The sequence below is a fragment of the Thermobia domestica genome, chromosome 7, assembly GCF_964235325.1.
Source record: "Thermobia domestica chromosome 7, izTheDome1.hap1.1, whole genome shotgun sequence".
In the NCBI taxonomy this organism is placed as follows: domain Eukaryota; kingdom Metazoa; phylum Arthropoda; class Insecta; order Zygentoma; family Lepismatidae; genus Thermobia; species Thermobia domestica.
Genome location: NC_137460.1, coordinates 132127920 through 132145650, shown reverse-complemented (window position 1 = coordinate 132145650; position 17731 = coordinate 132127920). Strand labels below are relative to the sequence as shown.

The 17731-nt window shown below is 35.7% G+C and overlaps 2 protein-coding genes across 5 annotated transcripts in view; one reads left to right on the top strand and one right to left on the bottom strand.

Annotated features, from left to right (window-relative positions):
- Positions 1 to 4392, bottom strand: part of LOC145690397 (uncharacterized) — a 145251-nt gene extending 140859 nt beyond the window's left edge. For 2 of the 4 annotated variants that reach the window (XR_014132205.1, XR_014132206.1), the window contains exons 1-2: positions 4223 to 4392; positions 1687 to 1777 (exon numbers count right to left, since the gene is read on the bottom strand). The gene's annotated coding sequence lies outside the window, so the exon portion shown is untranslated. Of the gene's footprint in view, positions 1 to 1686; positions 1778 to 3996; positions 4070 to 4222 lie in introns of those variants that run through there. The other 2 variants (XR_014132207.1, XR_014132208.1) reach the window with 2 other exon arrangements.
- Positions 4393 to 15882: 11490 nt separating this feature from the next.
- Positions 15883 to 17731, top strand: part of LOC145688944 (putative glutamate receptor) — a 134768-nt gene continuing 132919 nt past the window's right edge. The window contains exon 1 of the mRNA XM_081763109.1: positions 15883 to 15936. The gene's annotated coding sequence lies outside the window, so the exon portion shown is untranslated. The remainder of the gene's footprint in view (positions 15937 to 17731) is intronic.

Below are 17731 nucleotides of genomic sequence, written 5' to 3'. Positions count from 1 at the left end.
GATTGAAATCACTGCTGACATTTTTCTTTCTTTTTTTTTTCTCCTTCGTCACGATTTCTTTATTCAAATCCTAGTTTATTAGCACTAGTATTCCCTATTCCGTTAAGTAGTTTGAAAGTATAGTTTTCACAGCTGGATAGCCTGGTGTGCTTTCCGCATCCAGGAGTGTATCCAACTCAGTCCTAAACTATTTTTTCTTCTTTTCCCCTCCTTCTCATGTATAAAAAAAAGAAAAAAGAAAGCACAAACTGGGAAGAAAATACGCAGATAAGATGCTACCCATCAAAATCGTGTAGGCGGGACCCATGGCACCAGATGTACACTGATCCATCGTACTCTTCTATATAAATCATTATAGGACACTATACTGGCATCTACTTTTCTCTGCCACCATGGCAGGAGAAAGGAATAAAATAAACCTTCTTAACAAGCATTTTATTTCTGCAAAGAAACAATGAAATTGGGGGTTAAACTGCGCAGCTAGGCTCCCACAACTACAATATTTACGGGAAATTTTGGTAAATCGTACGAAAATTAAGCATCGGACAAACGAAAAAGGTAATGAATATCATCACTGTATGCTGACTTATTACGAAGAAAAATTAAATTTTAACTTCGACTATATGACGGCACATAGTGAGGCTATATTAAGTAAACTGACAATAGAAGCCTTATGAGAGTTGATGGCACACTGCAAACTCATTGTCTTAGTAACTAATTTAGGAAGTGTGTGACGCAACAGAGGAGAAAAAGGTGTCATTGATTCTAGAAATTTACTAAAATGCCCCCACAACGTATTGATTTTTTGGTGCTCGGTGCTATCCTATGTTATGAGGCCATACATTTGTCACATCTACCGAAGAAATATACGAATTGGTTTCACAATAATTTGTAAGTAATGAAAACACATAAGAATCTTACCTCTCATATATACAGGATGTTTCAAAACAAAACCGACAATGTTTGGGAAGTGATTCTGACACCAAGATAAAATAAGAAGTATAGACCAACCTGGGTGCACAAATGCTTCCTTTCGGAGTTATAGGCTGTCAAAAATATGAAAAAATGAACTTTAAAGGCTCATAGCTCCAAAACTATGGGACCTACTGTAGTCGGATCATGAACTCATTTAGGAACTAGCATGTGCCCTATTCAAATGTCCATGTTTCAGAATCCTAAGTTATTCACGCAACGACTTTTATACAGGGAGTTTGGCTAAGGGCACATAATTTGAAGTATTAGCCAACTACCTCTATAAAAATTGTTGGGAATCACCGCAGGATTCTGAAACTTGAATATCTGGACAGGTCACATGCTAGTTTCTAAGTGAAGTCTTGACCCGACCACGGTAAGTCCCATAGTTTTGGAGCTATGGATCTTCAAACTTCATTTTTTCATGTTTTCGGGAGCCTATAGCTTCGAACGGAAACATTTGCGCACCCAGGTTGGTCTATACTTTTTGTCTAATCTTGGTGTCAGGAATCACTTCCCAAACATTGTCGTATAAGGAAGAAATACGAAATGCCAATATGCTCCTTACTACGTAAAATTCCGTAAGAAAGACATGATGAAGTGAAGTGCTCAAAGTGATCATGCAAAGGCCACAAAGCTATGCCACATGCACAGCATATATTTCTCTGCCGTATGAAGCGTTTTTCCACTATCTTCGTTAATGCTTATACTCACTGTCGTTGACGCGCTTACTCCGTACGGACGCCACCCTGCTCCAGTCCTGTAGGTCTCCGTTTGATAGCATTCATGCTTTTTCAGTGGGCACCTAGAACAAGTTCCCTTGAGTTTTACACTAGTACATGTTACATATCATATTTATACTTAACGCTATATTTAGAACCCTCTTAATGCTAATTTGCAACGATTAATGCAACTCCTCCCTTACAGTCATAAGGTACGGAAACAAGTTTATAATTCCATTAAGAATATCATTTTTGTAATGTCTGAATATGACAGTTTGCAACATTGAAGGGTACTGCTTTTGCGGCAGTAATACAGTATGGACGCATACTTAGTAAGCGAAGAATAAAGAAAGCAGTAAATTAAATAATATTTGGGAAATATAATTACAACTGAAGTAGGTAAATGAAAATGAAGTAATTATGAGTAATGCATATTAAGAGATATCGAAGTGATTAAGAAAATAATATATTTAGAAAGCTTTAAGTTCCTCCGATCACTAGATGCCATCAGCGGAACCTTAACCAAATTTGGAATTCAATATTCATTGCGATCCCCAGTTTGTTTAACTGCACGTAAATTTTAGTTGCAGGTGTAGTTTTGACGTATCACAATTAGGAAAATTTACAGGCAAAATTCAATATTTTGCATGAAAAGATACATTCATAAAGAACAAATTTCTGTAGAATTAAATACAAAATAATACAACTGTATTTTATGCTTACAAGTGAACAGTTACTATTGTAAAATCATTACAAGTACTTTACGACAACGGATAAAACAAATGAGTACAAATGAAAGATGGCTTTATTAGATATTATTTTCCACCGGCGGCATATTTCTGCACAGTGTACAGGACTTGTATTTTATATTTACAAGCGGAGCGTTATCAGCATGAAACCATGACAAGTGCCACTAAAACTCGTATCATTGCCAATACCCACTTTTCCAATAACTTTGCTAGCGCGTATACCCACAATCGTTAACGCGCCTGCTCCCTCCAGACAACTGCGTGGGCCCTCCAGCTTCGTCCAGCCTCATTCGGTTACATAGGATTTGTGCCTTTTAGTGGTGGCGTAGCACTGCTCGCTTTTTTGCACTCTAGTTTTTATGCTACACTTCTGAAAGCTGTATTTATACGTAAAAAGTAAAAAGATTGTATTTAGTGTTTCCAACTATGGAATATAAAAAAAACCGGCGCCTCCTCAATATTCTCTAAGATATAGGCCTAAGTGTAAAGTATTTCTGTTCGGACCCCCACCCCCCTGGGAAAGGAAAATACTATCGTGAACAAAAGTGCATTAGCACCTGTATTCTACATATCCTTAGTACATTCACTAATAAGTTTAATACATACATTGTGCTATAAATTATGGATGGCCGAAATTTTCCGGAATCCACGTTCCGGAAATTTCACTTTCCGGAATTGGCCATCCCTACTATAAATGAGAAACAGAAATCGAATTGATCATTTTATTGTATTTATCACCACCTCTTTTAAAATTATCAAAACAAAGAACAAATTAATCTTTACGTGACAATTTTGGATTTGGAAAATGAAATTTATTCTTTAAACTTATACTTTAACTACAGAAAATTGCTATAAGAAATCCTTTTTTACTCGCAAGAAATGTGTAAAATTCCTTACAAGTAAATTTCAAATTTTCCGTGATACAGTCCGTCATCTCATTAAAATTATGTAAACAGATGAACAAAATATATTAATCGTTGATAGATGGTGAAGGGTGACAGTTTTGGATTTACAGAATAAAAGTTACTTTTTAAGTATGTACTTGAAACTAGATACAAGTTTGAAAAAAACGGTCATAAATGGGCTGGTAAGAAGTTTGCACCGGTCACCGGCTTTAATCAAAATAACAGCAATACTTCCGGCCAGGCCGGTGAAAAACCGGCCAGTTGGCAAGCCTCATTGAATTCTTTCAACAATTACTCCTGGGGGTCCCCTTTAATTTTATCTATGCCACGTGAGGTATTTCATTTCGCCAAGTGGAAATCTTTTGCAGACAATAAGAAAATTTGTGAAACAATTATAATTTTTCCACGATTCTCTCTCGTGGTGCGCTAAAAGTAAACCTATACGAATTTTACATAACTCCCTTCATGTGTCATTCAACTTTAGGGGCACCACAGCTAGAAATAATAGTATCAAAATTCCTTTACAAATTGACTCCACCTTCTTGGAACTGAAACAACTTGATACTCATTTGGTATTCGAAGTTTCACCATATTTGTTTCACATATATATATATATATATAATTTTCAGTATTGGTTTTAAAACTTACTTTGAGGTAAGATCCGATAACCTCTCCCACCAGCTTTTCAACACGAGTATTACGTCATAAACACTCTATGGCCATAAAGCAAAGGTGAGGATGGTTTATGATTGGTGGGGCGGGGATTACCCGATCTCACTGGGAACCGAATTTTATGTTCAAATTTTCTAAGGTCTGGTGCTCATGAACTTCATCAGCACCATCTTAAAAGCTTCACACACAAATATTCTCGTACCTGTGATATGGTTTGTTGTATTTGCAGTCATCATATCTATATTCACATATAGTTATGATATATCAAAGTAATCAACATAAATATACACACAAGATATCCATCTGTTGGCGCTTGTCTACTTTTTCTAAGCGGCATGAAAAATTGCAGTGCAAGCAAAGTGAAAACAAATACGTAAGTACTATTTTCTTTGCTTCTCAAACATAGAATCAATTATTCCTTATTTATCTTCGCAAAATTCTTCGTAAAACAGCCTAACGCAAAAATACACTAGGACATTATAACTGCAATACTGATTATTGCAAATTTTGCATTGCCTTGGCGCAAATTGTTATGGAAGGTATACCCGATTGTTAATGAATCAATTTCTAAATATCTTCTCTTTTTGATAATCTTCAGTTCCTCTTTTCTAGTCTTACCAAGTTTCTTCCCTCTAAATGTGAATGTAACTCAATTTTGGAATCTTTAAAATATGACCAGCATAACTCTTCACACTAGGACTTTCCCAGATACGAGTATTAAGTTGGTTAAAATCTTCGTATCCTTGATGATTTTAAACATTTTTCTCAGTTGAGAATAATCAACATGTCCAATATTAAAATTTGTTCCCTCCTACACTGTATCCGCAAAGCCAGTCTGAAATAGCTTTTTTAAAAATCTCTCTCTATACCAGAATTAGGGATGCGCACGAGTCGAGTCGAGTCGAGATTTAAGCCTGTCTCGACTCGAAAATATGTTTCTGTCTCGACTAGACTCGAATTCGAATCGAGACAAAATATACGAGTTAAAATATACATCAGCCAGACCATTATGACTACCTACCTAATTGTTAGTATGTCCACCTTTTAGCACGAATAACAATGGCAACGCGTCTTCGCATGGTCGCAATGTTCCTCGGTGGGTCGCTTTAGAGAGTTGGCACCACATATGCACACACAAATCATCTAATTCCCGTAAATTCCGAGGAGGGGTGATGCGCCCTCACATCACGTTCAATCACATCCCAGATGTGATCGATTGGGTTCAGATCCGGAGAGTTTGGGGGCCAGCACATCACTTGGAATTCTCTCCTGTGTTCCTCGAACCACTCCATCACACTCCTGGTCTTGTGACATGGTGCATTATCTTGTCGAAAAATGCCACTACCGACGGGAAACATGGCCGTCATGAAGGGGGTACGTGGTCTGCAAGCAGCGTGCGATACGCCTCGGCCGTCATGGTGCCTTGCTCGATCTCCACTAGACACATGGATGCTCACCTGAATGTTCCCCAGATAATAATTTAGCCGCAGCCAGCTTGTCTCCGTCCCGCAGTACAGATGTCAAGGAGCTGTTCCCTTGGAGCACAACGGATTCGCACCCTCACATCGTCATGATGAAGAAGATATCGGGATTCATCAGACAATGCAACGCTTTGCCATTGTGCCAAGGTTCAGTGGCGATGGTCATGTGTTCATTCAGTTGTAGTTGCCAATGTCGTGGTGTTAACATTGCCATTGTTAAGATTGTTTGGTGCACTGTGTGTTCTGACTAGTGTTGTGAAGGTCTGTGAAAAAAACGGAAATTTTGGGTAAAAAACAGGTTTTTTACGGTTTTCCCGAGGTGGGAAAAAAACGGAAAATTTGGGCATTATCAGAATCATCATTTTAGTTAATCATTTTAGTTAATATGTTTAATCAAACATATATTTCATAGAGATATCTTCATTGTTCTATGTAAAATTCCGGAAATGTTGAAACCATTAGAAAAAAATCATTTGTTCGGAAGTATTGGCAAAAACAGAAAAGTATAGTTTAAAAACTATTTATTGGCCTGATGCTAGTCATCTTACTTGCTGTAACATGTCTGCAGCATATACAGTGGGAAGTCGAAAATCCGAACTAATTGAGACCACAGATAGTTCGGATTTTCAAATTGTTCGGATTTTCGAAAATGACCATGAAAATGCCATTTAGGCTTACATATACTGTATGGTATGTTCTTCTATCGATACAGTGGTTATTCAGTACATACAGTGATTGCAATATCGTACGTAAGGCTACTTACACTTAATGTTTCTGAAGAACCTGCTTATACTCTAAATAATACTGTTCTTGTAAGTCTCACTTAAAACTTATAGGCCTAAGAAAAAATAAAAATAAATATACATGACAAACAATTACATATAAATGAACTTTTAATAAAACACTGACTTCACATAACGTCGACGGACACACTATTGTTTGTTTATCGCTAGCGTTAAGACAAAATGTAAAAAGCTTCTAGGGACCACGTTCGGATTTTTAACGTTAGGATTATCGACGTCCTACTGTATATACAATGTATTTCGCTAACGGAAAAATACTTAAAGCAACAGGTTTCAATTCTACTTTACACACATATACCGCACAAGTGAGTAAATTTGAGCAGCGAGAAATATATTAAGTGAAATTTCCGTTAGTTATTATTACAGACTAGCAGAATACCCGTTCTTCGCACGGGGAGAATACGAATTAATATCGATAATTTTCAATTATCTTTACATGTCATCATTCCCCTTAGAGTACTAATGGGGCTGAATTTGTGGATTTAAACATCATCTTCTGTTCATCTCAGCGAGTATGGATTCGAGGCCATTTTCGGTGATGTATATATCTAAATCTATCTATCTATCTACCTCTCTCTCTGTCTCTCTCCCTATATATATATATATATATATATATATATATATATATATATATATATATATATATATATATATATATATATATCCAGAGGCGGATCCAAGGGGGATATAGCCACCCCTTCACACTCAAGTATACACTGTATAAAATGGGCTTCAATCCTGCTTTAACTGGATAAAACTGCAAACTATGGTTTAGAAGCTCCCTTGATCATATCCTGGATCTGCCACTCATCCAGAAGAGCGACTTCCAGCTCTGGAATGGTTGTTGGAGGTACTGGCCTAGCGGGAATTCGTCTGTCTGCCAAGCATATCCCAGACATGCTCAATTAGATTGACATCCGGAGAGCATGCTGGCCACTTCATCCGAGCAATACCCTCAGCTTCCAGCATCTCATACACTAACCGAGCTCTGTTAGGACGAGCATTGTTATCCATGAAAAGGAACGAATCAGCAATGGCACCAGCATAAGGAAGAACAAGAGTTTTCATGATCTCATCCCTATACTTGAGAGCCGTCAAAGAGCCATTTCGGATGATGTGGAGCTCAGTACGCCCACACCATCAGTCCACCACCATAATACTGGGATCTTTCTCGCACAAACATAGGATTGTGTCGTGTTCCACACTCTCTCCAGATGAAAACACGTCGATTATCAGGCTCTACACTGAATCGAGACTCGTCGATCAGTTTCACCATTGATTTCAGCGACTGCGAAAACTATGAACTCGACAGTAATATCGGCCATTTGCTACCACTTTTACATGTCCCTGTAAGCGCTCTCAATAAGATCCCTTGGTTCGAATTAAAAAAAAAAAGATTCGTCTTGATCTGGGGCCTGGGCCAAGGTACTCCTGACCAAAATTTGGTAACTCTCGGTCCACTCATCTGGTCCCCAGGCCGCATACAGACAGACAAACACACAAACAACTTGCAAATTATGCCAGATTTTCATATTATCTTTCCGAAATAATTTTAAACACTCGCTCCTATTTATCTTTATATATATATAGTATATTTATATCTATCTATATCTATACATGTATATAACAAACGCAGAAATTACCCCTTAAATAACGCTCCTGAAGGATCCCTTTCTCAAAAAAATAAATTTGCTGGGGAAACACTTGTAGAAACTTCAGTTATCGTGCCGGACGATTACCAAGACCTGGTGAACAAAAAAAAAAAAAAAAAACTACTTTAGCGATCTAATTAAAAAAAATAGTTATCCTCAGGTCAGTATTCACTGAGAATATTTTTATAAAATTTAAATATGATGGGTAAATCAATGGACTTTGAATACATCCACATCGTATCCACTGAATTGCGAAATTGTGTATGTTCAGACATGGGCGGCCGAAGAAAATTTTCTAGGGGGGCATCTTCAACGTTTGCTATATTAGTCTGGCATTTAATGTGCATAGTTTGCTATATTACGTATACATTTTCGTGAGCCAGAGAGGTTCATTCTTATCAAACACGGAGATTATGAAGGAGCAGATCTACTGTACAAAATATAATAAAAACATTCCTTTCGTATTTCTATCATCCCGCAGTCCAACAACGAGACAGAACCATAAGAGATAGGCTTTTTCTTTTTAAACAAGATAACGTGCCTAGCGAAGGCTTTACATTGTGAAGATTATATTAGTGAAAATTAAACGAATATAATTTTACAACTTAATATACATATTACTAAATGTTGAGCTCCCCGTTGCTATATGGTCAGCGTATGCGCCTTTCTCGAACGAGGTTTGATTCATGGTAGGAGCTCATGTGTTTCAAATCCAACGTTAAGCTGTAGGTTCACGTCTTGTAGAGCTTTGCTCCTGAAAACGACGCTAAACTATAATCTAATTTAATATTACTAAATATTAAAAAATATAAGACATACCAAGATGACGTTAATTTGGCAGTCATCAAATCCATTTTATACTTTCACTTAATCCAGTGGATATTAATATAACAATTACAAGACACACGCGCATATAAATACTCAAATACAGCACATACACACGTACACATACACAAATATGAACACTTCAAATCTATTTACATGTGGTGGACTGCGCTGCATCAAGCACTGTTATCTTCGTCATCATCTTCTCATGTATCTGCATTATTTGATTCATCCACAGATTTGTTATTTGTACGCATCATTCATTTTAGTATTTTCGGGAGGGTTCAGGGTTCTTTCTTCATCTAAAGAGTCGGATCTTTGTATTGGAAAGAGAATCAGGGGAGGAAGGGGGAATTTATACTTTATGAATGGATAACATTTTAAGAAATATATACAAAACATGCCGCTTCCGAAGCAGCACTGAAGCATTTCTTTTAGCGGTGTATTACTAGTGGACGATCATACCCCCTCCCCTCTCAAATTCTAAAGTGAGAAGGGACAGAAACATCCCAGGTAATCTCAAACTCAGGGTTCAGTTGACAATAATAAGACTATGGATAAGTAAACATTTTGTGCAGAGTCACGTTTTGCTTATTTTTGAACATTTCTGTGAATTCAACAATACAACAGCGGAAATACTAACTGGTTTTATTACTACAACCATCGCTTCAACTAAAAGGGATAATTCCCAACGGTCAGTGAACCATCTAAATTTTCGTTCTTTTTCTGTTCTCCAGAGGAAAGAATGAGATTTTGCTAAGATGCTAAAGTCAAGATGCTAGATGCTAAATAGGAGTGAATTATACTAGATCTGGCGGGCTTCGATATCTACTGAAGTTTCTGCCAAAGCATATAAAGAAACAATAGCACAATAGTTTCGATAACATCTATGTGGTCCTTCGGTAGGCTACATAGCCGGTAAGAAGCTCAGTCATAATTGTAAAATTGGTATGAGGAAAAAATAATTTGGACTGCACCCGTGGCCAAAACAAAAGACTCGTAGCCGGCTTGTATAGATAATTGAATTCAAATTTCCAAGTATCCATTTACTGAATGCCCATATCGTGTATGCATGCATTATTTAATAAGTAAATAAATTACACACACAATTAATTATGATAGTGATAAACGGTGTTTATTGGAAAAAACCCTCTCCAAACAATGAAGATTAATCTTAGACTGGAGAAATGGTTATTCTTCGTTTTCATTATCACTTGGCCATGAAACAAACGCCTGACAGATATACAACCGCTATATACAACTATGTGATGTTGGAATATATAACTCATAGGGTATGATGCTTTACTTTTTCAAAAATTTCAGTACTTGCAGTGTACTTGCAGTGTATCCCTAAAAATGTAATAAAGAACTAATGGCCATGTTTTTTTTAAATATTCAATTAGAACTGGACAATTTACACAAAATTTAGAATTGAGAAATGAAAACGGCACGTTTCTAGCACTTGTGGGTTCGAGATCTCATTGTTGAAAGGATTGGAGACATAAACTTTTCTGTGAGGAGAAACAAATACGCTTAAATCTAGTATTTTAATATATAGATAAAATTGGAATAGTTTTATTTTCGAGTGCTATTTTTTAATCTTCGCAATATTGAAATTTTTGAACTTACATTTTTCACGTGTTTGAAAAAAAAGAGACATATCATTTCTAGTAAAATTAACCTAATACAAACATTTTAATTTTTTTCAGTTTTTTCGGAAAATTGAAAAAAAACGTTTTTTTAAAAACAGGTTCAAAATTTCTAGAAATTTGAGAGCACTAGTTCAGACACACTTGTACTTTGCCCAGCATTAAACTCTGATCTTAGTTCCGACGCAGTTCGCTGCCTGTTCTATTTTACCAGTCTGCTCAGCCTACGACGTCCGACATCTGTAATGAGCTGGGGGGCGCCCAATCCCTCGACATTTGGACGTCTTTTCCCCTTGGTTTCTCCACTTGTTGAAGACAATCACCACAGCACTCCTCGAACACCTGACAAGTTCTGCAGTTTCCGAAATTCTCGTACCGAGTGTTTCTGAGTGAGTACTTTCTTCAAAATAATATTAAAAATTATAGAAATATTTTCGAGACATTCGAGTCGAGTCGAGATTTTTACCAGCTGTCTCAACTCGACTCGAGTCTCGACTCGAGTCTCGACTCGAAAATTCGAGTCGAGAAATACGTTTGTCTCGACTCGTCTCGAATTTTACAAAGTGTGTCTCGACTCGTGCGCATCCCTAAGCAAAATCTTTTTGCCTCTAACATCAAGTTGACATTGAGAAATTAGGGTACGGTCGTCATTGTCGATATGCTCCGTCTCAGTACAAGAAAGTAATGAGAACTAACTTCTAATAGTTTTAAAATTTTATACACTTTCACTTAGTGGCGTACGCACAATTTCGTCAAAGGAAGGTTTTTGAAGAGTTTCACAGGGTGTTTCAATTCTTAAATGCACTGGAATACTACTTGCATACATTAAAGAATATTTAAATGACTCATTAACTGAAGAGTTGGTAACAAATACTTACCCGTGAGTACATGCCTGGTGTGGTACAAATAGTTACCTAATTAGATGTAAATTGTCATGTTTTTATACTTAATATATCATATTATGTGGTTTTGTATTTTAGAAAGATGCATGATGTATACCTCTGGTACTTGACAATATTGTATGTTTTTTTTTCTGACAACTGTAATGCTTACATGAGAATTTCTCATGCTTTGTAAGCTAATGAAACAGGCAAATGAATGAATGAATGAATGAATAAAACCCACTATTTCAACTACTAAGGTTCACTCATACATAAATTCTGAAATAATCATTTTATCTTGTTAAACGTTTTTCTACTGTTCTGACAAGCTATTTTTCTGGTCATTAGTTTCACACCTTAAAAATAAAACTATACCTGCTCTAAACTCTGTTCTCATAACATAAGCCACAATTGGCTACATTTAACATTAAACATATCCGTTTTTTCTCATTACCATTTGTTGCACTGTAAGGTGTCAGGATATGACTACAGACGTAAGTCCAAAGAGGCTGTATTAAATTTTAATTTAATCAAATTATTAAAAATATTTTTATAGTGGTTACAGGACATATTGTAACTGAAGTCGGAATGACATGAGTCTGAAATTGCTTGTTTCTGAGTGATATGTTTAAATATTTAAATTGTTATAAACAGGTCTTGGTACTGACCTTTGTTATATTTTACTTAAACTACATATTGTAAAAAAATACCATAACAAAACATGTAGATCACTATGCAGAATCATTTTTAGCGATGTATTAAGAGCTTGATTAATGCATGTTGCTAACTTCCGTCTTTGGAAACACGTTCCTGAAGTAAACAACGGTTTATGTCGAAGAAGGCGAGACACGACTTCTTTCCCGGGTAATTCAAACACAATTGGAGAAATCACCATAAGAGAGAATATGTTTCTCTTACCAAGAAGGGAGCATGGTGGCTCAGTGGTAAAGTGCTTCCCTCTGGTGCGTGAGATCTCTGGTTCAATTTCAGGCCAAGTAAGTTTGTGGTGGAAAGCATCGTATTCGTGGGTTTTGTCGGGGTACTCCCGTTTCCTCCCACAGTCTCATTTCACCATCTGGCATCATCTCTAACTTCCCTTAATCATCCGTCTCCCTTAGCCTAAAGGGCATAACCCTTTGACGTTAAACTGAAATATTTCATTTTCTTACCAAGAAAAAATGTCTAATAGACCTAATAGATAAGAAACTGACTCTGGAACATTCTTATATTTGGTGTTTTACTGTAGTTTTAACAAAAATCTTGTTAAGATAATCTATACTTGTGTAACGAATGAAGCTTTCATTTTAAGACAAAAGAAAGCTTTATGTATATACACAATTTTGAACTTATTATATTGTGAAATATATTATGAACTGAAGAGTACTGGTTTTCGTAATTATAGTTTTTTTTTTCAATAATGTAGAAGAAGACGTAGTATTATTACATCAATGGATCGGCAACAAGTCCCGAGAAAGCTTCTAACCCTGAGACTCAATGAGAGTAACTTTCGTTTATAATAATAATAATAATAATAATAATAATAATAATAATAATAATAATAATAATAATAATAATAATAATAATAATAATAATAATAATAATTTTTCTACTGTAACGAATTGTCAAGGACTACTAGTCTTCATGTTCCACTTTAGCATATTGCCTTACAAATCACCTTCTTGTGACATACGTAAATAGTGTCAGCAAAAGAGGTTTATATTGAGTTTTTTGCATAAGAAGGAACTGTCTACTGAAAGAACTTAACACATGGATGTTTGTTTGTTTGGATTTACTTTCGCTTTCTATAAACATAGTAAACTGCCACGCTTTGCTCGAATCAACAAACATTACACGTATTTCATTCTTCGATGTGTCAGTGCATTGTCACACCTGATCAACGCCTATCTTTGGATAAGAACGCCATTGAATATTCTAAAACTATCTGGCATAAGCCATACTGAAAGATAAGTATTTCTGATTTTTTTAAAATATAGATTGAAAATGTTGTTAAGAACCGAAGTACAGCTCGAATAAATTCCAACTTTTTATTTTAGCAGGGCTCATTGCTCAAAGTGAATTTGTACCCTATATATTGACACGGAAGCTACTTTATTATTATTGATACTAGTTGTTCCTCCTCAAGTCTTTGGCTTGCTGTATGTTATAGATTAAAATCGTAATTAATTAAAAGTTATAATTGATTAACCTTAGTATTTTTTAAACAAAGACATTTCAAGGAAAAAGTCTTCTGTTGCAAAGATGAGAAGAGAAGGAGGAAAATTTTATTGTTGATTCTATACAAGTACGTACCTTGAATACTTTTCTACATAGTTACCATGAAGCTTCAAAGATTTTTGTTAGAACCGCATAAGCTTTTGTAGACCCTATGTGTACAAATCTACCGTCTGAGACTTCAGTTAGTCGAGAACGGATGTCTCGAGAACTGCATTCTCATTAAAAGTTGTGAAGCAAACAACTTGTTCAGATGAAGAAATAAAACAACCATTTACAAAAACGTCTCTACGATCACAATTAGAATTATATAAGGGATTGTTCCCTAGTCATGAAGAGAATAATTTCGGACTGTAACATTCCTCTTCGCTGGCATGTTGCAGATATTGTGTTTGGCAATACACATCTACTGTCACATCAGTGGTATTCTGTCCTCTTGGGATGAAATAAAGAACTAGAGGCGGCTCCGTAATGTAGTCACAAATTTACGTACCTTCCCAATTATTCAGAAGAAAAATAGTTTAAAAAAAACTAACAATTATGGACATTTAAATTTCTTTTTACGAATGAGAAAGAAATCAGCATAATTGAATTGAATGATTCGAAGCAGAAGGGAGAAAAGAGATTACAAACTAAAGCGAAACTGAGTAGACTGCAACACGGTTTACGGAAGACGAAAATGTTTCGATTATTGAAGCTAACGCAGCAAACCCGTTCGCTGCTGCAACACGAAGGAGGAAACCTGTTAAAACGTTCTATGATATGCCGTTTCACGACGAGACATGCTCAAAATTGAAAAAGATCGTAAAATATAATCTCTCTATGACTTACAGTTCCCGAGATATGTCTCCTTAAATCTTCCGAAATATCTCGGGAACAGTTTTTGGAAAATATCTCGGGAACAGTAAGTCATAGAGAGATTATATTGGTGTTGATCAATACCTAAGAGGATGGCAAACATTTTGGTACCAATAGTGATCGGTGGCCACTGGCCAAACCAGTGACAAGTTGGTCAGTGGCCACCGGTTACTATTTGGTACCAAAATATTCACCATCCTCTTATGTATTGATAAACACAAATATCATCTCTGTATGACTTACGGTTCCCGAGATATGGCTCCTTAAATCTCTCGAAATCGGAACTTTTTCGACCAATATCGCGGGAACGGTAAGAGTGACGCGAAAATTTCCATCATCTCAGATAGTTTTTGATGCTCTATTGAATGGAAGACTCAAAATTGAAAAATTCGCAAATAACAGACAGACAGACACACAAAGATATGGAGAATTCACTAACGAACCTTTGAAGTTCGTTAAAAACTCAGAGGTTCCAAACGTCTCTTCCGATGCCGATGTGACTTATAAAACTGTGGAGCGCCACTGTATGGACCTCCTCTCTCATATTGCATGATATGCTGGTACTTATTTAAACTTATTCCTACTCCAGATACGCAACTCAAATTGATGGAGATACGGAAAACTAGACAATGCTTCTCCGGAAGCGCAGCTTCATCAATGTTACCAGTTCCTTGTAGTTTGCTGAACTAACTTTACACAAAGATTAATGGTCACACAAAAGTTAATGGTCAGATCTAAATATAGTTACAGCATGCTTCATGTTGGTTGGCGGCAAAACTTGTTAAATATTGCGTTGTCCTAAAGGTAAACGGTAGCAACTGTCTGTAGTTTTGTTATGCACCACATCAACTTCCAATCCCTGGTTGGAAGTTACCAAGTTACACGGTAATACTATAAAGTACTGTTTTTACACGATGTTAAATATTGATTTTAGCTGGATACGAACCTCTGTATTAACTGTTATTCGCTGTCGTGTTTTGCAAGTAGACGTCTATAAGGTGTTAGTTTGGGTCCCAACTTCCTTGCAATTCAATGACTTCGAAACAGTTCCTAGTTCTCTTAAATTGAAACAGCTTCCTTTTTAGTTAGCGCAGTCCTACGATGAAACTTCCGAGATTCCTTCGTGAGAACTGAGCCAAGCTTTGGCCCGATGCAACGGAGTCGCCACCCACTTGCGGGACAATTCCTAAAGGTCAAAGTGATGAACAGAGTAATATGTTATGCAAGACTAAAACAAAAAATGGAATCTACGAATTAAAATTGGCATATGTAAAGTAAGTATAATTTAGATTAAGTACACATACCAGGTAAGTACATTTTTCTTATTTATTGCCTGTTTCAAAATTATTACATACAGCATATTATTACAGCCGATGAATACATAGATTATTGAAAATGTTGATATATATATATATATATATATATATATATATATATATATATATATATATATATATATTAATGAAACTCTCTTCTTTATTTAGGCATACCACGATCTACATCTCTTCCCATCGGATTTAATGCAATATGAGGTGGTAAGTATATCATTTCCTCTTTCTCTTTCTTCTTTATAACATTTATATATTTTACTGTATTTATTTATTTATTGATATTCATTCTTACTTATTTTTCCTTTATATCTATATTATTATTATCATTACCATTATGTATATACATTTCTTTTCCCATTGGTAGATTAATCTAATATACCGTATATATATTTTTCTTTCAGATCCATAGCTTACACCTTGACATATTTATATTCCGATTATAAACAAGAGATGCATATATATACCTACATTATTCAATTGGACATCATTCCCAAAATAAATTGTTAACTGATGTTCCATGTCCATAACTTAACTTAGATTATTAATCATTTTTAATACACGATCTTGAATATTTCATCCTGTAATGATATATACAGTATATCCATAGGTTAGCACCTGTCATGAAATCTATGTATAAGAATTACGAAATAGCCACTGCATTTTATTTATACTTAAAATTTAGAATAATTTGTTTTAAAGTTTGTAATATTGTTTACCTCATTCTTTATATGGTGATTGATATTGAGGGAGAGAAAGTCTCCCCGAATCTACTTTTATTTATGGCTGCATATTATTATTATCTTCAAAACTCACTATCTCGTATATCCATTATAACATCATTTTTTTACTTATATTTTTACTTATCGATTCGAAAAAGTTTATATATTTTAAAAGTTTATATCTTTAGATGCGTACCAAAATCCTTATTGCCAATTTACATACAGGTATCGTGTAATGCGCTATGGTGCAAGTCTAGAATAGCGGCGCATTACAGTTTATATGCTGTATTTATATTGCTTAGCTAATAAATTATGAGCATGATATGGAGTAAATATTTATGGATTTTATCAAAGTAATTGCAACCGTATTTACATTTAATACGGGTCTTGTCGTAATAATAAACAGTAAAGCCCGTTCGTATTCTGCATAATCACTATCTATTTTTAAATAAAGGCAAACATCTATTTATAATACAATTATTTTTTAAAAAAAAGTAGCGATCGTAGAGGAGCGGCGATCATTAACTACTAGAAATTAACCTTATTCACAAACTGAGATGATTTTGTATTATAAAAACGAGGGAATATATAAAAAAGTTCGTAGAATAACATAGAAAAAATCTCTGGAGTACTCTGACACCATCATGATATTGATGCATTTCTACGTAGTCATTGCGCTTAGCGACACACTTTTACAAGCGGTTCCTTACTTTCCGTAAGCCTGTTTTCTAAAAGTATGCAGTTTGCCTTTGAAATCACAGTTCAACCTCAGAAATGAAGTCATCCCGTCTGTCAAAATGGCGTCCTCTGAGTGAACGCTTCATTTCTGGGAAGAGAAAGAAATGACTTGGTGCTGAGTTTGGTGAGTATGGGAGCAATATTTCATATCCTAATTCCATTATCTTCATCATGGATGCATGGATGAAATGAGCTAATGCACTGTCTGTCAACAGCAGCACCTCTTTTGTGACCAATCCACGACGTTTCTTCTTCAGTTCTTCTCGTAACTTAATAAGATGAAAATAATAGGTATTAGAAATAGTTTGCCCTTGCGGTAGGTAGTCTGTCTTGATGATCCCTTAACAGTCCCAGAAAACGGGAAGCATAGTCTTTTTCGCAACTTCTGCACTCGTGGCTTTTTAGGGGCGGCGAGGAACTATGTGTCCATTGTTTTACTCATTTCCTTTCTTTCTGGGTCATAAAGATAAGCTCAACTTCCATCCATTGTCATTAATCTGCCGAGAAACTTCTCTTCATCCACTTCAAGGCGACGCAACATT